At 46.0% G+C, this 12762-nt stretch overlaps 1 protein-coding gene across 10 annotated transcripts in view; it reads right to left on the bottom strand.

The window, feature by feature from the left end:
• myt1lb (myelin transcription factor 1-like, b) overlaps positions 1 to 11424 on the bottom strand; it is a 73782-nt gene extending 62358 nt beyond the window's left edge. For 9 of the 10 annotated variants that reach the window (XM_035533107.2, XM_035533113.2, XM_035533109.2 and 6 more), the window contains exons 1-2: positions 11265 to 11424; positions 10660 to 10957 (exon numbers count right to left, since the gene is read on the bottom strand). The gene's annotated coding sequence lies outside the window, so the exon portion shown is untranslated. Of the gene's footprint in view, positions 1 to 10659; positions 11065 to 11264 lie in introns of those variants that run through there. The other variant, XM_035533108.2, reaches the window with a different exon arrangement.
• Positions 11425 to 12762: the final 1338 nt, after the last annotated feature.

Raw genomic sequence — 12762 nt, 5'->3', positions numbered from 1 at the left:
ATGGAGGCGGACTGCAGAATCCCGCTGTCGGATCTGACAGTGGCTGGCCAGCCTGACGCTTTCCAATTTGGCTCCCCCAGTTCCAGAGGACGGAAAAAAAACAATACCGGCTGAAGGTAGCAACTCAGTGATTCTCAGCATATCATATTCTATTCAACAGAAACAGGAGGAAAACTACTGGTAGAGGACTAGCGGTTCTCAGGACAACTGGTAACGTCCAAGTCCTGAAATCTGATGCATGCATAGACCATATCTAAGTGCTCACAAGCCAGTAGTTCTTGGGTTTAAATACTGCAGTAATCGGTGGCAACACGACACTGCCAATACGGGCCCAGCATAGAATGACCCTATAAAACAAAGGAGATGGGAGCGATACGAGTCTCCTGGCAACCCTGTTTACTCCCCCACTCCCACAAAGAGCTGCACAGAGGCAGCCTGGGCACATCTCTCAGTAATCCCTTCAGAGGATCCTCCTTGCTCATTAAGGCTGCCTTTGAAAACGGGGAGGCTCGCTTGTTTTCGGTGGTAAACCCACTCTCTGCTAACGCTATTAAAGATGCAATCTGTGTCACTCTTTGTTTGTTTGCCCCTCTCTCTCGCTCTCTTTCTCTCTCTCTCTGTACTTTTTTCCCTTGTCTTGCCTTTGTCCAAATGCAGAGGCGGCCTGCCATGCTTTGAGAGTGTGCCACCTCATCAAGCACCTGACTCCGTGTGCCCGGTGCTGGCATGTGCACTCACTGTATGCCCTTTAGCCATGAGTGGCATGGGGAAAGCGGAAAAGCACCAGGGCACTGGCAGAAAAAGGGGGCTGGCATTGCCATCGGTCATGCCAGCGGCTTCGTCATTTTCTCTGCAGCAGGGAAGGAGTTAATTGTCGTATACACACATCTGTCTCTCTCTTTGTTTTCTGTTCCAGTAATGTGCTAGCAACCGACAATTATGAGTCTCTGACAGACGATGGGAGAATACAGAGCAGAGGAGCTCGGTGCCAATGCTTTGAGACACTGCCAGATTACCCCCTAGGTAAATGGGGCATGAGGGGCAGGAGGCTGGCACCAACCAGAACCATACAATCCTGCCACCAGAGACAAAAACAGCACAAGGGAGTCCTCATCAGCCTGTGTTCATGGGCTTAGCTTCATCTGGAGGGTCACACTACAATAAAAAGAAATAATGCACCACATTGAGACAGATTTAGCATAGGATGGAAATGGTAATGGTAGGTTAGCTGCAGTCACAGTCCTCTCAGTCTCTACATTCAGCAATGACCAGCATGGCTGCCTGCTTTAGTACAGGTTTTCCAAGATTATTTTTCAAGGCACTGTAATGCAGTAGCATGTGTAGGAGTGTTGTAAGACCTTGAAAAAAAACAATGACTTCTCTTGTGAGCTGTCCAAGGTCCTGAAATTGTCAAAAACTCATCTGTTTTTCAAGCATTGCCCAAGTGCTCACCGAACATTCCAAACATGGTGTCTCTTAGGCCAGGAGTAGTCCCTCTATTACCTTTTTTTGAGAGACTGAGCCATCCATTTATCTGTTTCTGAATAAACTGCAGCTCCTCTCAGACTGTCTGAGTTACATAAGCCCTATTTTATGCTTTTGTACCAAGTCACTGAACCAGCACCGGTATCACTCAAAATACACTAAATTGCCTAATCTGTTTCCTGAAATGGGAATAAAAGTGTAATCTGTTGTTTATAAAATCTGCACCAACACGACCAGAATGTTTACCAAGGACCCAGTTCTCTTCACACTTAGTCCCATTTCATACCAAAACAAAAGACTCCAGAAATGCTCATAAAACGTGAACAATCTCGACACCCATCTTAGCTGCAGAGAAAACATTTCTGAAACCACTGGGACCCAGGACAACAGTATGACACAGTGCATGGGAGTCACTGTTTTATCCAATAACAGCCCTACAGACAGTTAGTAGAGAGAGTCCAAACAAACACATCATTGCCATTCAGTGAGAATGGATGGCTCCCTCTCCTTCTCTCCCTCCACTCTGGGTTGTGAGTGAGCGACAGATGATTCTGGCTTGCCACCACAGTCATTTTAATCAGTCTTTTCACACTTCATTGGGAATTCATTGCTCCCTTTTAAAAACATTGTTTCTGAGCATTATCAGCAGAGAACAGCATAACACTTCATTATACATGCAGAGCAGTTCTGGAAGCTTGCTGCATATTCATGGGTGTCTGTGGGAGAAGGGCTTGGATGTACACACACACACACACACACACACACACACACATCTGTGCACACTGACAAGAAGGGTTGCTAAGCAAAATGACCTTTTAAAATTGAAAAGATTGATCACCCCAGATTTTGTACATTATGGTGGAATGCTCAGAAAGGGGATTTGAAAACATTAAACTGTCATAACAGTATTGTATTTTCATCGTACGTACAGAGATGACACAATTTTCGTGGACCCTATATTAATTATTAGTGCATCAAATTACCCCAGGTGACATTACTTCATGACAGCACAGGGTTTATTGGTTTTGTACTTTTAGTCTCCAGTTCAATAACTAAAGCAGCAGAGTGATTAAGGCACACTTAGGTGTACCTTGTGTGCGGCCCTGTGACACAAGTAGGCCTTGTGGAGGCATCCAGGGGTTGGCATGAAGGCCTGGCTGTGAGTCAGACACAAACAGAGTCAGGGAGACAATAGCGAGAGAGAGACAGACAGACAGAGAAAGAGACCCACACACCCAAATAGACCAAGTTGTCACTCCGTATCAGCTTCAGTCAGACACACTGAGGATGACAGGTGTGGCCCAGCAGTCACGCGAGCAATGTGGGGCAAAGTGGAGCAGCATGGCAGCCTGCAGCCTGACTGACAGCGCCAGGCAGCCAACACCAGCAGCACCAGCGGGCGGGACCGATGCTGCTCCTGCCATCGCTATGTCACTGCATGAGCATATAATGCAATTGCAGAGGAAAGATGGGCACCAAAAACCCTCCATACCTCTAGTGGCAGCTTTCTAATCCCATCACGCAAGTGAAATATTTGCCATAAAAAAGTTTAAAGGGTTAGTTATGCCGCAATTAAATTAAAGAATTTTGAGTTTTATTTCCTCTGCTCCTGTAACACATGACCCAATATGTATTCTTTGTAAATCACAACTATGCATTGTCAGTGTTGTTTGAATGTCACAACTATGCATTGTCAATGAGGGAAAACCTTTAATGTATCCTTTGCTAATTCAACATTTAGGTCGCTTTTATGTTTTCACTGCTACAAGGACGATGGTAACCTGCTCGAGCCTGGCCATAACTGCGTGGGATTGGCTAGCTTGCACAGTCTCAGCCATTCAGGCAGCTGGAGCAGGGGCAAGTGGGGGTGGATGGGCCCTGTGGGGTAGTGGGGCATGCTTAGTGGGCACGTCCGAGTGGAGTGCCCTTCACGCTTAGAATGAGCCCCTCAGCCGGACAGGGCGGGGCTGTGGCGACTGAGAGCTGAGAGGTGGGGGCAGGCACCAGTGCAGCTACAGAAGGGCTAAAGACTTCAATCAGACAGGCCTCTAGCAAATGCTGCTATGGCCATTAGCAAAGGGGGAAAAGAAGCACTGTAGGAGAGGTATTGTTTGATGACCCTTTACATTGACCCCTACAAGAGAATATTCCTGGACACAACAGTGTAAAAGATTTATTCAGAACATCTGTTCTCTGTAGGGTACAGCTCAAAGATACAGATGTTTCCTGGGTTGTGAATCTGCTTTGGGTTCCATTAGTTTGCAATGCCAGTCAGGACCTGGTGCTCTGCTGCCAAAAGTGAAATCCTCCATAACAGTCTGAAGCCCACGCCAGTATGCACAAACCTTTCCTCCCCATACAGAGCCAGGCTGCTGCTTCTGCAAATATGTGCCAAAATGTAATGAGCTTGTAAGTGCTAACATTATTTGTAATGTCAAACTATGCAAACGGGAGATCACATATCAACTCTCTACACAGAATGGTGCTTTCTTGGCCCAAAAGTCTATGAAACACTGTCGTTGCAATAATTATTTCATTCTCCAAGCTCTCTTAGCTGCCTATTTACACTATGCTTCTACCATCTCAGCCATAAACTTCATCACTCCGTGTGCAATTTTTCGAAGGCCCGGCTGCGGAATGATTAGCCTGTTACGCAAGACGGAAATGAGCTCGCCACGCTTTGCTGTGCCGAGCTATTTTGGAACTGCACATAGCAGAAAATGCTGGGCAGCGCTGAAAAAACTAGGTCAGAAAGGAGCTTCACCTGCCACTGCTTTCATACAGGGCACATATGAGCCCGTGGACAGGAGTGCCACCCCAGCTACAACACCACATGTCTGCCATGACATCACAAAACTCAGCTTCCAATAACAAAAAACCTTTGTTATTGTTATTATTATTGCCGTTGTTATTGTTGTTGTTGTTATTGTTGTTGTTGGGGTTGTTATTATGTAGGTCTAGAGGCATGGAAGCTGTGAAGTAACTTTCCATGTGGGCCTTGTCTTGCTTGGTTCATCTTAAATGTGTTTTGTAGGCTGTGGGGCAAACAATGGGCTTTGGTGAAGCAGAGGAGTGTGCAGTGGGACTGTGACAGAGGACAGAGGTAGCTCCTGTAAGTAGGGCAATTCCGCCCTGCACCTGGGGACAGTCTCACCCACCTCTTGCCAAACCTGCTGACAAGGCACCCCTGGGCCCTTATCCCGCCACTCGGCTACACTCTCCCGCCCCCCCTCGTCTGCAGTGTGCTTATTGGGCCATTTGTCGCTCACTCCTGGGCATACACCCGTGCCGCTGGAGCTGTAGGAGATCCTCCATGATCAGCCGCCTGCTCCAGGCGGGTGACAGCATTTTGCGAGGATCGCAACGAAGTAGGTGCAAATGTCTCGGCCGTGTTCTGTCGTACCTTCCTGTGGTCAGGCCAGTAGTAATGAGAGCTTATTCGGTGGTGGAGGGCAGAACAGGAGCCCTGGCTGCCCTTGAGAGGAAGTGATAAACTGATTCATTAGCCGCCCTTATGACAGTGCACCTGCTTACGCTTTTCTGTCTGGACATTTCAGGTCATGTAGGGCAGCTGAGAACACAGGCACCATCCAGCCCCCCTGCCCACTCATACCACATGTGCACTTACACATACCAGACTGTTTAAGTAAGCAGATTCCTTTACTTTCAGGGCTGTTGTGAAGATACCTTGCATGCTCCAGTGGCACACTCTGAACCATCAAACTTCAGGTAGAATCCAAATGTCTACTTTCCAAAAGTAAGCTCTTACAGAGGACCTTTTCAAAGGACTTTCCGAGACTTTGAGACTATGAATGACTTTTATCTTAGGCTCAGAGCAAGGCTCTCTGATAGAGGTTACACTGCAAAATGGTGCAGACGGCCAATGAATCACTTTAACAAATGTCAAAATGCAGCTGTCGAGCCATTCTAAAAGGCAAATGAAAAGAGCTGAAACAAATCAATACATAAAAGTAATCACACTTGTACCTAGGCAGGTATTCTTCTTGCAACAAAAAAAAGTTTTGACATGATGAAAAGAGATGCAATCAGCAATAAGTGTGCTCCAATTGGTGCTTGAAATATCTCACCATTTTGCACATTTCATTTGTCAGAATGGTGAGAATATTGCAGCTTTACCTTGGTCATACAAAGGCCCAAATTCTAGAAGGAGCAGTTATGTTATTGATCTATGCCTGCATGATGTCTCCACACCATGAACACATTATTACAATAAAACTACTTTTGCAATAACGTCTCCAGTTGCTGAAAAACTGCAATGTTTACGTCAGGGTCAGTAAGATCTAGCGTAACATAGGAACATTCTGGGTGATCGGCAGGGCATTTGGCCTCATCAACTGTCCAGTCGATATCTAACTTATTACAGTATATATGCTTAAAAATTAAAATGATGAGAAATGTGAGTAGAACCATAGATTAACTGACCAGGTCAAATCTATGCCTGTTAATGGTTCTTTCTTATATTAATCACCATTACTTAATAAAAAGCTTTGCCTTTTGCAACTGTCCACCACCTCAAGCTTAGTCTGCTCACAAAAGCAGAAGCTAAAGAAACAAGTTCTCTCTAGCAGTCTTACACTCATGCTCCCTCCCACACCACCCACTGGTAGCACATGCATCCCGACCAGTGTCACTTGCCATTATCAATTATCCATTAGACAGTGTAATATTCGGCCAATATTGCAGTCGTGTGACTGCAATATTACGGGGGATTTTACAGTGATCAGAACCGACAAATTTGATTTAAAGAGCAGGCATAAATAAGAGGAGGGCACTCTCACCAATATGCCTGATGAATAATGGATGTGTGTTTTGTAATCATTTTCCAATATCATACCGCTTCTTCTCAGCTCTGCAAAGGAAGGATTATTTTTGCCTCTCCATTTTATCAACCCCCAGCACCACCACCTCGTGCGCTTCCTCTTGACGCAGTGACACATACCGCAAAATGTCAGCGGCACCTGCATGAAGAGGTTACAAAGCCAACGGAGGATGCTGGCATTGGCATTTCTGAAGTCTGCAACATCTTCCTGGCATCACTTGTCTGCCCTCATTGACTCTGGAGGGCATGGATGGACGGGGGAGGAGGAAAGCCGAAGTCCAGGACTGAAATAAAAAAGGCATGAGGTAGGTGAGGGACACCTCTGTCACATGGTGCCAGATGAGTAGAACTGCACTTGCGTCTGAGCTGAGCTCTGTCAGCAGGTGTCACGTCATACGGGGCTGGCAGGGGGTGGAGCTGAAGGCAGCCTGCCATGCTTGTGATATGGTGATAATTACAGATCAGGTGACATGCCTCTAGGTTTCAAAAAAGGCTCTGGTTGTGAAGAGCGGTCCACAAGGCGGGTGTGAGACCTTCCCGAGTATAAAATCAAATGAGGTGAGTATAAATCATACAAGGGGAATGGCAGCATGGTAGTGAACACCCTCCCTTGTGACCAGCACACCAATCACCGAAGGGTCTCCATATAGAAATGCATTGATAATCCCCAACGACACCCATCATGCATGGGTGCTCCATTAGTGGCGAGTGAGTTCGATGTGGAATGCTGACCCCTGGTGGGCCCAGGCCCTCTGTGCCAGCTCCTCACCTGACCACAGTGCGCATGACCGATGTAAATCTGGCTGTCCTCTGATGCAGCATGATTTGTGATGGCAGCAGTGGTCAGTGTGCACCAGCCATGAGATGGATGTTTGCGGGGCCTTGTTATGGCACAAGGTGAGGGCGGGCATTAATCACCCCCCTCACCGCACTTCCCATTACATCCCCGCACCCGAGTCCAGATTGATTTTTAATTGGCCCTGCCGCATGGGTATACATCATGTTTTCCCTGCCTGGGTGGACTCCGCCACTGGGAATAAGCATTTGCAGGTGGGGTTTTCGTCAGCACTGCTTGGGGAGCATGAGCTCAGTCGCTCCCATGGCCTTCACGCCCATCCGCCTGATAAGCATCGGCGGCAGTGCAGCCAACGATCCGGGAGGGAGCCACTCTCTCGCCCCGGATCGGTAAATATTGACATGCCATCATTTGATTTGGGGGATTTCCAGACTGAAGGCTTATCTGTTCATTACATTAGATAATTTTCTTCACTATGTCAGTTCATAATTTGTTTATACCCATGTGACCCTTTGTATGAATACTTTGGATGAGAATTTTGAAGATGTGCAGTTTCTGGATTCTGGAGATTGATATTGTCCATATACACATTTAAAGAACAAGCATAACTAGTCATTCTGATTGTGAGGTGTTTGAGTGTAAGTATACAGCCAACCAGTTCTCATGGCTGTACTTGACTGGTCACCCAAGCCGGTTTCTCCCACACACCTCAGTCTCAATGGGCCATGAGCTTCCCAGCACAACGGAACAAACCCTTAAGCCCTTGAACACAAACTTCCAGGAGCTCCATGAGTGGGATTCTGTCAATTCTGGAAAAAGACCAAATAAGGCAATCATATCAATAAACGCCCAGCCTAGAGAATCCAAAACCGTCCCAGCCATCATGTAATGGCCATCTACTACATTAAATTATGTTATAATTACAAATTATAGTGTAACTAAATTGACATACATTCACCATCGAGACTGTTGATACTAGGGAAGAAAGCAGCCCAGATCCTCGTTATTTATTTTGATAGCCCAGGTGTTTCTGCCTAAGACTCACTGAGTGTGTTATGAGAGCTGTCAACAAGAGCTCCCTGAGTGTTATCTGAGGCAGGAGGGCTTTTCCGGGAGGCAGGACCCAGTGACTGAGGGCTATCCCTACATAATTTAATCACATTGCCGTGTGTCTCCAGCATGCCATTCAGTCCAGAGGCATCCGCGCTCAACAAGCGCTCATGATAAGCCTGTTATTTTGGTCTGAGCAAGCCCAAAGGCTCAGCCTAGTTTCTCCCTTCTCTCTTTCTCTCTCTTTCTTTCTCATGTATGTTTATACTTGTATGCAAATGCTCAGATAAGACTGTGTCAGACTGTATGTGTCAAACAATTTTTAAAAAGGCTAAAATCCTTTTTTTATAATGACTGAGACATAAAATGTTGTAAAAAGTAATATAAACAAACAAGCAAAAAGCAGAACAAGAAAAATAAAGCTGTTACGTTCACACCATAATACCTGCAGTATGTAACTGATCAGTGAATTGAAGGTATTGATGGAGAATTTGGTATTCCATGAAAAAATGATTACTAGTGAATAATGTGCTGCAATTTATGGTGAGGTGATTTTACCATAAATTCAACTAAAAAGACACTTTTTAAAATTTGTGCTGTAGCATTTAAACCATCTCCTAAGGAGGAATATAATGTATCAGATGTGTCGACAGCAATGACAGTAATGAATGAAACTTGAAGAGGAGCATACATCTCACCACTGTTCCTAATTCAGTTATCTCTCAAAAAGAAAGGTAATGTGGTCATGATGCAATTAGCCAGAATAACTTAATTAAGCCATCTGTCTTAAATGATTGCAGACACATTGGTAGGATTTTCTCCTACTGTGCATCAAAGTTCCTGACAAAGAACAGTAGTGACTATCTGCTATAGAGTCCATCTTCCCAGCCACACCACACACACACACACACACACACACACACACACACACACACACACACACACTCTCACATACCTGTGTGTAACTTTCCCACACGTGACCCAGAAATGACATGTATGCAGACTGGAACTCAAAGGGACCACACTTCTGAATTTGAGACTTTGGAATGTAAGTTTGGATTGTAACTGTTTACTCTGCATGAACATAAACATACATCTGTTTGCATATTTACAAGACTGACTGAACCATAATTCACATTCCTGTTACTGACTGTATATCTGTGCCTCCACAGGCAGCCGCTTCCCTGCCGCATTGCACATGCAGCTGGAGCTCTCTGTTCTCTCAGTGCTGCTTCAGGAAGTTTTCTTATTGAACTTCAGAGCTCCCGCCCAGCCTCCAAGCAGAGGCGTGCATCGGCCTCTCCTCTCGCTGCAACCTAGTGCTTCCAGCTGCCCCGAGATGGGCTATTAGCACTCACTAAAGTGCACTTTGTGCCATGGCCAGAACACAGTGCTTCACTTTACATCCTGCAGATTGAGTTACAGATACGGGAGAGCACAGGCTGACCAGCTCTGAACCCCACAAACCATGGACACTCCTCAGACTTTACACAGGTTCTTCCTGATACCGGACATAACAGAGCATAGTGGTGCTAGCTTGGCATTAGGTCAAAAAACTGATGCTCAACTTTTGCACTATAATTCATCAGTAAACACGATCAAACAATGCATCATCATTTAAGTATCACCACTAAACACTATCTAGAGGTATGCTACCATTAAAAAGACCTGAGACTGTAATCCAGAGACTCTAACATATTCTCTAATCCAGAGAATGACAATCAAAATGAGGTTTCCAAAAATTGAACATTAGCTAAAAATATGATCATGTCCTTGTTCTCTGATTTATGTGAAAAAGAAAAAGCATATAAACACAAATAACCATCATAAATGTATGCAAATCTTCATTTTTCCAAAGCCCGGTGTTTAATTCCCAAACTATTTGTTCTGCCTCAGTGCTCCCAAAAGTTCCTACACTGTGCACAGACATGTTTGGCAACTCCCCTAACAATAAAGGAACAATCTCAAACTGCCCCCTTTACACTGCAGGGAATGCCAAGTCCCACATACAGGCATAAGTATCATGGTGCTGTGGTAACCTACAGCACAAACACCCCCAAACCCACAAAAGCTTTTAGAGACAAAGCACAAAAGATCCATGACCTGAGAGCCTTTTTAGTCAAGTTCACTCCTCGCCACGGCTCACTATAGGGGAGTGACTCGCCACGGAAACAAAGTTGAGCCAATGTGAGCAACACTCACCTTTCAAACACTAAACAGGGCTGTAAAAAGTAAGCAACATCACCCTCATTCCATGCTTGCAGTTTATAAAAAAGACAATCTCAAGAATCCATAAAAACATCTGAGGAGACCTGTCAGCTGGAGTTATCTGCTCATGCCTATAGCTCCTCTTCTCCCATCCACTTTGAACAACAACATAAACCTATGTGCATGAATATCTAATTATACTCATTATAAAATAGTCATACACATGTAGGAAGAATGCATGCTAGGTAAATCGAAACATTTAGAAATGGAAGGGACCCACCAGTCTTGAAACGCTGTCTTCATTCAAACTTTTCTTTTTTTAAATCGTTCCTGATTTTCTTGCTCTCTTCTCTTTCGTCAACAGTCGCCTTCTTATGCGCCAGCTCTCGCGCTCGCTCCCTTGTTCAGAGCGCACGCTGGAAAGTTCTTTTCTCCTCCTGTATGCAAATCATTTTTTGAGGAGTTGAAAGGCAACGAGCGTGCGGGGAGCGAGGAGGGGGAGACAGAGAGAGACGGAGACAGTAGAGTGAGGATGGAGAGAGAGAATGGTTGAAGGCAAGTGACCAATGGGCCTGGAGCTGAGTGGAGGAGAGAGAAAGAGTGCGAGAGGGTGGGGGGGGAGAAGAAATGGAATCGGGGCAGCACCAATGAGGCGGAGCGAGAGAAGGCAGGGACGGGGCCACCACAGCAGAGAAGAGAACACGAAGGAGAGCAGCAGACAGAGGGAGGAAGCGAAAGAGAGAGAGGGAGAGAGAGAGAGGGATGGAGAGAGAGAGGGAGGGAGGGAGAGAAGGCGGGAGAGAGAGGCAGGCGATACGTGAGTCACAGCGGTTGTCTCGCTGAAGCGGCGAGTGTGTGTGCAAAAGCAGAAGGAGCTGAGCTTACCCTCACCATCACGCCTCTCCCAGCGGTGCCTCTGACTCCAGCCTTCCACCAGCGCACGCGCCACCCAGACAAAGGAGGAGCGGCCAAACAGAGCCTGAAGATGAACACCAAGCCTCCTGCCACCTCACAACTCGCACACGTTTGTGTGTGTTTGTGTGTGTGTGTGTGCGCGTGTGTGTGTGTGTGTGTGTGTGTGTGGATGTGTGAGGGTGAGTGTATGTGTGAAAGACAGAGCTGAGAGGTGGGGGGGGGATGGGGGAGGTAGGGTATGTGTGCTTTCCCTTCTGTCTGTTCTAGACTAAAATTGGTCCCTCTCTCTTTTTCTCTCCCCCTCTCCCTGTGTGTGTGTGTGTGTGTGTGTGTGTGTGTGGTTGTGTGTGTGCGTGTGTCTGTGTGAGACAGAAAGAGAGAGCTACAGACTGTCTGCTCCTGCCATCAGCGCCTCCCATAGGCCCTGTGGTCTCTGGAGCGGATCTGTGTGTGCGTTTATATGCGTGCCTGCGTGTTCATGTGCATGAGTTTGTGTTTGCGTGCATGTGCCCGCATTGCTGTATTTAAACTAGTATTAGGTCGGCTCAAATACGCATCTCTAGCTCGCGCCACAAAGCAGGACTCCAGTCCTGTAGATTCTCCACTCAAACCTGCTCGCAGCCTTTCCCACAGTACCCAGGACAGTGGCACTGCGCTCAGCCTGCCACTGCTAATTAATGTCCTCCCTCACTCAGGGCTTTGAACTCCGGCAAAGTAGCAGCACTGTGAAGTGGCAAGATAACTGGCTTAGGAACCAGCCAATCTACACTGCCAGGCAATTTCCCCTACTAGAGAGAGCTGATGTGTCTCCGCCTAGACAAAGGAGATACCAGTCCACCGCCCCACACCAGGGTTGGAGAGCAAGCCTTGGTGTTGCCACTGCTCTGCAGTTATATGTTTAGCTTTTTGCCTCATGCTTTTGCGAGTGAATAAAATGCAGATATAGAGATGTGATAATGAAGAGCGGTTCAGACATGTCTCTTACTTCATGAGGACAAACTGGGCAAAGTCCTAATTTATCTCTAATGGTTTCTTTAAATGGAGTAACCCATGAGACCAATTACACATCACCCATGCAGGCTGATATGTTTCAAAACAATGCAATTACCCATTAGTGATTTCCAATAAATTAATTATAGGTCATCTAATATTACACTTCTTGACATTTCAATACATAATGCCAACCACCACAGAAATGGTTTATTCTCAGCAATAAAGAATGTTGTCTCTTGCATGTATGGCGAGGTTCAAGCCTAGTTTCAGTGCAGAAATTAATTTTACAACCGCCAGATTTAAAGGGAAGCAAAACAAAAAAGATCCAATTCAGACATTGGCTATAATATTTTCATTTGATTTGGGCATACCATTCTTAATCCTTATATTTATTCATAGAGTCATTAATGGGATGGAACTTCGAATTGCAAGTGCAGGAAATCTCGACAAGCTAGTGATACTTGGCAGCGGCTCG

Source organism: Electrophorus electricus, chromosome 10 (genome assembly GCF_041902795.1).
Source record: "Electrophorus electricus isolate QZ-2024a chromosome 10, ASM4190279v1, whole genome shotgun sequence".
Lineage (NCBI taxonomy): Eukaryota > Metazoa > Chordata > Actinopteri > Gymnotiformes > Gymnotidae > Electrophorus > Electrophorus electricus.
Note: the sequence above shows the minus strand (reverse complement) of the source record. Positions and strands in the feature narration are given on the sequence as shown.